Below are 11,117 nucleotides of genomic sequence, written 5' to 3' on the forward strand. Positions count from 1 at the left end.
TTAAAGAGAGGCAGGTAATGAATATCTCAAAGGGAGCATGGGACTCAGATATCATCGACAAGGTTTTCATTAAACCGACGCTTAAGAAGATTAAAGGAAGATTATCAGCGGGAGTGACCTAAATTGGCATACCTGTGGATGGCCCTCTTGGTATAATCTTCCTTTAATCTTCTTAAGCGACAGTTTAATGAAAACCTTGTCGATGATATCTGAGTCCTATGCTCCCTTTGAGATATTCATTACCTGCCTCTCTTTAATCAAGGCCGATTCCATCATTTGACTCTTGTACCGGCAGTTGCTGCTATAAATTATATGTGACAAATTCCAGTTTATACTATGGTCATGTTCATTTATATGGTTGAAAATTGCTGAGTTCTGTTGTCCATACCTAACTGACTGTTTGCGCTGTATTAATCTCTGGGGAAGTGATTTTACTGTAAATCCGATGTAAGATTGGTCACAGTCCAGGCATGGGATTTCGTAAACGCCTGTGTCCTTGGGGGATGTCTTTTGTTGGACGTTAATCAGGTATTTGGCTAGGGTGTTTGGGTAAGTAAATGCAAAAGGGTTAGATTTTCCGAGGGTCTGGACCACCGTCTTAATCCTGTCCAGGTGTGGAATTTCTATTTTATTATATATATGTATATATATATATATATGAATTATATATATATATATAATAAATATAAATATATATTATATATATTATATATATACTTTAATGTAATACTATGTATATGTATATTATATATACTTTATATTATAATATATTATATATATATATATATATATATATATATATATATATATATGAGATATATATAGATTATATATAATATAATATATATATATATATATGTATATGAGATATATATATATATCTATATGCTATATGCTATATGCTATATCTATATCTATATATATACTACTATATATATACTATATATATAATAATATAAAATTAAAATTAAAATTAAAAAAATTATAACATTTTAACATTACAACATTATAACATTATAACATTTATAAATATCAAGCTACGAATGTCCTAGAATATCTGATTCGTTCTACTTCGGAACTAATATATTTTCATATATGTTTAACCAAAGGGAAATTTTTTAGCCGATAATAGATTTGGCGGCTGACGGGCACGAACCATCGACACCTTTAAATCCAGGACGACAGTGAAGCCTTAACCCGCTTTACTGTCGTCCTGGATTTGAAGGTGTTGATGGTTCATGCCCGTGAGCCGGCAAATCTATTATCGCCTAAAAAATTCCCCTTCGGTTAAACATATATGAAAATATATTAATTCCGAGGTGGAGCAAATTAGATATTAAAGGACATTTGTAGCTCGATATATATATATATTATATATATATATATATATATATATATATATATATATATGTGTGTGTGTGTGTTTGTGTGTGTATGAGTTTGTCTGTATATATCCCGTTATCATGTGTAATTTCTGATTGCTTTCATTGCTAATTAGGCCTATCATTTTGATACCTATTGTGAAGTTAATTAAATATATAACACCTACTTTTGTATTTATTATTATCTAAACTTCTAAAAATTAGCGAGAAGTTCAACATTGATTTAGTTAATGTTTAAACGCCAGCAGTGAAGAAGGCTACGGTGTTCATCGGTAGAGAATGTCTCCTCGTCATTGCAAAAGATGACTTTCTTCCAGAAATCATCGTGAAGTGAATAATAATGTAACGCAAACCATAGACTATTTTCTTTGTGTTTCTCTGTTCCGAAGCGTTTCTTGGCAGGAATATAATGAAATAATATCTTGGCCTCCCGTAGCCTGTTACGGATGGTTTGAGCATCAACTTGAAAGGAGAGAATATTGTTCTCTCTTTATAGCAACACCGGTTGTCAGGGGAGTTAGCCGGAGCTCTTTCAATGATCATCCGATGATGACCTTCAAAAGCAGGGCAAGCATGGGGTCGTCCTCCGCTTTATATATATATATATATATATAAATATATATATATATATATATATATATATATATATATATATATATACAAATTATTATATATTGTTACTTTCAAAATGCATGTTTCCCCTCTTTGAAATGTCATGTAGAATTTTACAACATTTTTTCAGATTCCTAGATAGCTTAGAATAGGATGTTTTAAAATGTGTGTTCAGATTTCGCATTACGTGTTGTAAAAGAATATATATATATATTATAACGTAGAATGTAAAAAGAGAGAGATTTTTACTTTGTCTTTTCGAAACTACGAATGTTTAACTTTTATGTCAACACTATAAGATTGGAGGGTCTGCGAGATCCATTTGCTTTCCTAAATCTGTCAACGCATGTGGTAGCAAGAGAATTGAGTCTTGCGTTGTTATCAAAACATGTCAATCTTAATTATCGCTCAGCCTCCGTTTCGATCGGGTACGTGTCTTTCTTTTTTTTTTTAACAGACTGGACTCGTACGCATATGTCTTAGATCAAAACCACGTGCACGTTACACATTTCTTAATGAAGATTGCATCAGATTTCAAAGCTACTGGAAGCATTCGTGCCAAATACGTTTTTGACATCTGCCCTCTCCAGCTTCCGTCAAGGAAGAGATTTCATTCTATCTTAGGACCTCGAGGCAGTCAGATCTCTCTCTCTCTCGCTCTCTCTCTCTCTCTCTCACTCGAAATCATTGAAATTATATTAACGTAACGTAAATTGGTCACTCGTAACTTACAATTTCATATTTGATATTTCTTAGAGTTTATTTAGTATTATTTAGTTTCTTTTGTGGAATCTGAACAGACATTGTTTCGTAATGGCGCCTGGTTTTTGTGAAAGTGTGATATATAAGCTGCAGCAAGAGAAAAAGAAGTTGGTATACCACAAAGGTAAAGTGTTATATTTTTATTAGTTGCAACTTATAACTAAAAGTTAATGGGAAAAGTGTTTGGTTAACTAATAATGGATAGGAATTGTGTTTAACTAATAATGGATAGGGAGTGTGGTTAACTAATAATTGATAGGAACTGTGGTTAACTAATAACTAATAACAGGTGTTTACGAAGGTTTGGTAAAAACTGATGTTTACAATGTTTTGAGTGAAAACATTTACACTTTACACATTGCTGATTTTTTGTGTTTGTGTTTGTTCCATTGTTTGTGCACTATTTCGTTTTCTTATTGAAGTGTGTCTTTTTATTTTATATTTTCATTTGCACTCACAATTTAATTGACTTTGTTATTTTCATTGCTTAATCATTGCACATTTGATTAAATTTAACATTTGTGAATTAATTTACATTTACTTAGAATTCTTTTCAAGTTTTGTTGTTGTTTAGCACTTGTGAATTAATTTCAAATTTTCAATTATGGCCTAACACTTTTGAATTTCAATTGAATTAATTTTCTTGAATTTTGTGATAAATTAATTTTGATTTAATTTTACTTAATTTGATTCAAGAATTAATGAAACTTTACTTTGTTTTCAAGTAACAGTAATTTTCCCTGATATTATGAATTTCACTTATAAATTTTGAATTTAATAATAAATTTTTGTATTTAAAATTTTTATAAGTATTTTCATTTATACCAGTATATTTAATTATGATTAGATTTATGTTAGGTAGAAACACAGAGTAGTAATTGATTTGCTTTCCTTCAATTTATTTGAAGTGACTTAGAACCAGGGAAGTACTTAGATTTCTGAAATCAGGGAAAGACTTAGACTTTTAAAGTTGTTGATGGAGTGATGCCCTTTGATTAATTTAATAACTTACAAGATTACCTTACACCTGTTTTGATGAACTTAGTCTGATTTTCTGCAATACTGGTAAGTGTTAAGGGATCACAGTTGCCTTTAGAGTATTCAGTCGTTTAAAAGTGTTATGAGGGTTCAGGTGTCTGGCTTTTGGTGAGGTAATATTTGATGCAAGGTAACCAGATACTTGGCACTTCGTAACATTGTTTAATGGTGCCCAGAGACCCGGGAAAGCAGATTTCATTATCACTCTAGAATATTCTGGTGGTATTAGGGATATATTTTGTTAGGAGAGTAACCATATAATTTTGTTTTGCATTGAATTGTAAGTTGATAACTTAGAGGAAAATGGCTCAGTTCAATGTTCAGGAAATTTTAGCAGCCCCTCCCATACAAGTTTTGTCTGAAACCACTCTGACTAGAGCACAGTGGAGAGCTTTAGCAGAGGCATGTGGTGGTTATGTGTCTACTAGTATGGTAAAGGCACTAATAAGATGTATTGCTATGGAATCATTGATAAACTCTAGTAGAATAACTGATGAAGATGAGTTAGAATTGGCTCAAGAGTTGTTGAATGTAGCACGTGCTGATCTCATAAATAAGCAAGCAGAAAAGAAAGAGAAAAGTGATGAAGAGTTAGAGCTTAGACGCATTGAAGCAGAAGAGAATTTGATTAAGCTAAAAATGCTTGCTGGAAGAGAGAGAATGCAAGCTGAAAGAGAAAGAATAGACAGGGAAAAACAAGAAAGAAGAGAAAGAGAAGAAGAAAAAGCAGCAGAAGAGGAAAGAGAAAGGATAAAAGAGGAAAGAGAAATCGCAAGACATGAAAGGGAAATGGAATTGATAAAAGCTAGATCCACATTACCTGTAACACCGTCTAACCCTAACCAAGGTAATCAAGACCCTGTATTTGATGTAGTGAGAGTACAGAAGTTAATCCCTAAGTTTACTGAAGAAGCTCCAGATGAGTTTTTTGATCACTTTGAGAAAGTGGCTTCAGGTATGGGATGGCCAGAGGATAAATGGTCAGTTTTGCTACAAAGTGTCTTAATTGGTAAAGGGAGAAGTGCTTATCTAGCGTTAACAGCTGATCAGTGTAAAGACTACAAGGTACTTAAACACAGTGTGCTACAAGTTTACCAGATGACCCCAGAGTACTACAATGAGAGATTCAGAAATTTGAGAAAAGATGAGAAGGGAACATTCTTAGATTATGCTTACAAAGTGAGAAGGTGTTTCAAACGTTGGGTAGAAGCTGAAAAAGTTAAAACTTTTGATGAGTTAGAAGAGTTACTTGTTCTTGAACAATATCTTAAGGGAATTCCTGAACATATAAGAGCTTATTTAAGAGAGAGAGAAGTGAAGAAACTTGACAAAGCTGCTACACTTAGTGAAGATTACAATATAATCAGTAGTAAACGTAATTACAATGTCAAGTACCAGAGTCAACAACGCCCAGGTTTTAAGTCTTTTCCAAATAACAGGAACAAATTTAATGGGAAACCTTCAAGTGATACAAACAAGAGTACACAAGGTAATACAACTCAGCAAACTAATGTGAAATCCTCATCCAGTTTTTCAAGACAGTTACAAAAACCTAATGTTGTTTGTTTCAAGTGTGGAAGAGTAGAACACTACAGTCAAGAGTGTTACCGGAATCAACAGCAGTCAAAACCAGTTGGTCAAGTTGTAAAAGGTGACCAGGTGAAACAAACTAAGAAGAGCAGTGTGGGAAAGAATCAGACTCCAGAGAAGAATGAAACTAAACAAGGTGAATGTTTAGCAACCGGTGGAAATGTTACCTCGAGCAGTGAGTGGCTTAGCAGTGTGGAGGCTTTTAAGCCATATATCTATGAGGGTATGCTGTCAACTCAAGAAGGAAGTATGCAGGTACCAGTCAAGATATTACGTGATACAGGGAGTAACCATAGTGTCGTAGTACGTGGTTCTTGCCCTCAGTTGGAGAAGAGTCTCACAGGAGATTCAGTTATTTTAAAGGGTACAGGAGGAGAGGAAGTAACTCCTATATGCCGCTTACACCTGTCATGTGAATTGGTGACAGGGAATGTTGATTTTGCTGTAAAGGACTCACTGGCTGTGGAAGGTATACATGTTCTGTTGGGGAATGAAGTTGGTGGTGTGCCATTTATTCCTTGTCCTGTAGTGACAGACAAACCATTGAGGATTAGTCCTACAGTAGAGTTGGAGAAGAATAACCCCCACCTGTTTCCTAGTTGTGTAACTACCAGAAGTATGAAGAGGACTACGACTGCAAGTGAAGAAACTGAGGATTTGCACACCCAAGAAGGATCAAGTGAAGGATCTTTGTGCTTAGAAGAATTATTCCAGGGAAGTGAAGTTCCCCATAGTGCTGACCAAGAAGAGATTTCTCAAGAAGATGAAGAAGACGACGACGACGACGAAGAAGAACCTGATGTTCCTGAAGAGACTCCGAGTAGTCAAAGTGTTACTGAAGACAGTAGTGAAAGTACAGCAGCTGAGTTAGCAGATATTGAGAATTCAACCCTTGAAGTTGGTCAAGTGACGAGAGAGAAGCTGATGGACTTGCAGAAGAAGGATGCATCGTTAACTGATTTGTTCTTCAGAGTTGTTGATCGAGAAGAGATGCAACAAACTCCTACCTGTTACTATCTGAAGGAAGGTTTGCTGATGAGGAAGTATAGACCTACAGATATACCAGGAGATGCCGAATGGGGCGAATATCATCAAATTTTGATTCCATATCCATTGAAAAAGCAAGTGGGTGCAGTAGCTCATGAGTCTGGATATATGGGAATCAGGAAGACTGTGGAGAAGATCATGAAATATTTTTTCTGGCCTGGACTTCACAAAGATGTTAGCAGGTTCTGTCGTGAGTGTCATACCTGCCAGATAGCGGGAAAACCGAATGAAACTATCAAGAAAGCCCCCCCTACAACCTATAGAAGTTAGAGGAGAACCCTTTAGCAAAGTGATTATAGATATGGTTGGACCATTGCCGAAGACAAAGAAAGGAAATGAGTATTTATTAACATTAATGTGCCCTGTGACAAGATATCCAGAAGCAATCCCTGTTAGAAACATATCTGCCAAGATAGTTGCTGAAAAACTTGTGGAGTTTTTCTCAAAGTTTGGAATACCAGAAATAGTACAAAGTGACAGAGGAACCAACTTTACTTCAAAGTTATTCCAGGATGTGATGAATTTGTTAGGAGTGAAACAACAGTTTTCCACTGCCTATCATCCAGAAACTCAAGGTGCCTTGGAAAGGTTCCACCAGACATTGAAAAGTATGCTGACAAAGTATTGTTCTGAGTCAGGAAGAGAATGGGATGTTGGTTTACCATTAATGTTGTTTGAAATTTGGAGTGCTTATCAAGAAAGTATGGGATGTTCACTAAATGAGATGATTTTTGGAAGAGAAGTTAGAGGACCGTTGAAGATTCTTGCAGAAAATTGGGAAGAAAATCAAGAGGAAAGCCAAGGAGAGTATGTGAAGAACTTAAGGAAAAGGTTGAAAGAGATTAGAAAATTCTCTTTAGAAAACTTGAAAATGAGTCAAGAGAAAATGAAAAGGAGATTTGATGCTAAGACTAAGCTAAGAAGTTTTAGTGTTGGTCAACAAGTGTTAGTGTTCTTACCTGTCAAGAGATTTCCCCTCACTAATAAATTTCAAGGTCCTTACAAGATAATTCAGAAGTTAAGTGATAGAACTTATGTGATTGAAACACCAGAAAGAAGAAGAAAACAAAGGAAGATACATGTGAACCTCTTGAAACCTTATTTCTCAGAAACTAAAACTGAAACTGTGTCAGTAACCCAGACAACTTTATCTACAGAAGACGATGATGGCTATGAATTGGGAGCTGCAAGCTAGATGAATAATTCTTCAATTTTGGAAAATTTGGAGGATAAATTGAAACATCTGAGTGTTGAACAAGGTGAAGACTCAAGTGACGTAATTAGAAGTTTTCCAGAAATTTTTTCAGATGTGCCTAGACGTACTGATCTGACCATGCATGAAATCAAGATTCAAGAAGATGGAAGACCTTTCAATCAAAGAGCCTATCGCTTATCGCCGTATCATCGAGATGTTTTGAAGAAAGAAGTTGAGTATTTGCTGCAACATGGATTAGCAGAACCCAGTTCAAGTCACTTCAGTTCTCCATGTGTGTTGGTGAAGAAACCAGATGGTTTATTTGGGATGTGTACTGATTATAGGAAGCTGAATTCTATCAGTGTGGCTGATAATTATCCTTTGCCTCTTATAGATCAGTTACTTGATAATATTGGGCAAGCCAAGTTTGTTTCCAAGATAGACTTGTTGAAAGGATATTATCAAATTCGCTTAGATGAGAATGCGAAGTTGCTGTCAGCTTTTATTACTCCATTTGGACTGTATCAGTATACTGTTCTGCCGTTTGGACTGATGAATGCACCCGCAACATTTCAACAAGTGATGGATCAACTGCTAGGATCAATAGAAGGAGTAGGTGTATACCTGGATGACATCGTGATTTACTCTACAACGTGGGAAGAACATCTGAAGATTCTGAGGAAAGTTTTCAAGAAACTACAAGAAGCAAGATTAACAGTCAACCTAGAGAAGAGTGAGTTTGGAAAGGCAACTGTACAGTATCTTGGGTTTGAAGTTGGGAAAGGCCTTCTTGCTCCAGTAAATGCTAATGTAGAAGGTATCCGTAAGGCTACCCCACCTAATACCAGGAAACAGCTACAGAGATTTTTAGGCATGGCTGGATTCTATCGTCGTTTCTGCCCAAATTTCTCAGCCGTAGTAGCTCCCTTGACAGACTTGACTAGTCCCAAAGCCAAGTTTATTTGGACTCCAGAGTGTCAAGAATCCTTTGAGAAGGTAAAAGCCATTTTAACTTCAAGACCAGTACTTCAAGCTCCAGACTTCGACAAGAAATTTGTGATACAAGTTGATGCGTCAGACTGTGGCGTTGGAGCTGTTCTACTTCAAGAAGATGAAAATAATATCTACCATCCTGTGTGCTTCATGTTTACAAAATTGAAAAAACATCAGAAAGTATATTCGACAATTGAGAAGGAAACTTTAGCCTTAATCACCGCATTGAAAAAATTTGAAGTGTATGTGAATAGACCTAGGAATGAAGAAATAAATTTTAGTTATGTCTGATCACAATCCACTATCATTTATCCAGAGAATGAAAAACCATAATCAAACACTGACCAGGTGGTCTTTGTGCCTGCAACAGTATAACTTAAGAGTGCAGCACATTAGTGGCAAAAACAATGTAGTTGCTGATTATTTATCTCGTTGCGAATCGTTGGATTCAACACCGTGATAAAAAATCTTCTGGGGGGAGGTATATTATATATTACTACTTTCAAAATGCATGTTTCCCCTCTTTGAAATGTCATGTAGAATTTTACAACATTTTTTCAGATTCCTAGATAGCTTAGAATAGGATGTTTTAAAATGTGTGTTCAGATTTCGCATTACGTGTTGTAAAAGAATATATATATATATATTATAACGTAGAATGTAAAAAGAGAGAGATTTTTACTTTGTCTTTTCGAAACTACGAATGTTTAACTTTTATGTCAACACTATAAGATTGGAGGGTCTGCGAGATCCGTTTGCTTTCCTAAATCTGTCAACGCATGTGATAGCGAGAGAATTGAGTCTTGCGTTGTTATCAAAACATGTCAATCTTAATTATCGCTCAGCCTCCGTTTCGATCGGGTACGTGTCTTTCTTTGTTTTTTTTAACAGACTGGACTCGTATATGCATGTTACACATTTCTTTATGAAGATTGCATCAGATTTCAAAGCTACTGGAAGCATTCGTGCCAAATACGTTTTTGACATCTGCCCTCTCCAGCTTCCGTCAAGGAAGAGATTTCATTCTATCTTAGGACCTCGAGGCAGTCAGATCTCTCTCTCTCTCGCTCTCTCTCTCTCTCGCTCTCTCTCTCTCTCTCTCACTCGAAATCATTGAAATTATATTAACGTAACTGTAAATTGGTCACTCGTAACTTACAATTTCATATTTGATATTTCTTAGAGTTTATTTAGTGTTATTTAGTTTCTTTTGTGGAATCTGAACAGATATTGTTTCGTAACGGTGCCTGGTTTTTGTGAAAGTGTGATATATAAGCTGCAGCAAGAGAAAAAGAAGTTGGTATACCAAAAAGGTAAAGTGTTATATTTTTATTAGTTGCAACTAATAACTAAAAGTTAATGGGAAAAGTGTTTGGTTAACTAATAATGGATAGGAATTGTGTTTAACTAATAATGGATAGGGAGTGTGGTTAACTAATAATTGATAGGAACTGTGGTTAACTAATAACATATAACAGGTGTTTACGAAGGTTTGGTAAAAACTGATGTTTACAATGTTTTGAGTGAAAACATTTACACTTTTACACATTGCTGATTTTTTGTGTTTGTGTTTGTTCCATTGTTTGTGCACTATTTCGTTTTCTTATTGAAGTGTGTCTTTTTATTTTATATTTTCATTTGCACTCACAATTTAATTGACTTAGTTATTTTCATTGCTTAATCATTGCACATTTGATTAAATTTAACATTTGTGAATTAATTTACATTTACTTAGAATTCTTTTCAAGTTTTGTTGTTGTTTAGCACTTGTGAATTAATTTCAAATTTTCAATTATGGCCTAACACTTTTGAATTTCAATTGAATTAATTTTCTTGAATTTTGTGATAAATTAATTTTGATTTAATTTTACTTAATTTGATTCAAGAATTAATGAAACTTTACTTTGTTTTCAAGTAACAGTAATTTTCCCTGATATTATGAATTTCACCTATAAATTTTGAATTTAATAATAAATTTTTGTATTTAAAATTTTTATAAGTATTTTCATTTATACCAGTATATTTAATTATGATTAGATTTATGTTAGGTAGAAACATAGAGTGGTAATTGATTTGCTTTCCTTCAATTTATTTGAAGTGACTTAGAACCAGGGAAGTACTTAGACTTCTGAAATCAGGGAAAGACTTAGACTTTTAAAGTTGTTGATGGAGTGATGCCCTTTGATTAATTTAATAACTTACAAGATTACTCACCAACCTGTTTTGATGAACTTAGTCTGATTTTCTGCAATACTGGTAAGTGTTAAGGGATCACAGTTGCCTTTTAGAGTATTCAGTCGTTTAAAAAGTGTTATGAGGGTTCAGGTGTCTGGCTTTTGGTGAGGTAAGTATTTGATGCAAGGTAACCAGATACTTGGCACTTCGTAACAATATATATATATATATATATATCTATATATATATATATATATATATATATATATATATATATATTACAAAGCAGGGCAAGCATGGGGTCGTCCTCCACTTTTTTTTTT

This window comes from Macrobrachium nipponense, chromosome 10 (assembly GCF_015104395.2).
Source record: "Macrobrachium nipponense isolate FS-2020 chromosome 10, ASM1510439v2, whole genome shotgun sequence".
Classification (NCBI taxonomy): domain Eukaryota; kingdom Metazoa; phylum Arthropoda; class Malacostraca; order Decapoda; family Palaemonidae; genus Macrobrachium; species Macrobrachium nipponense.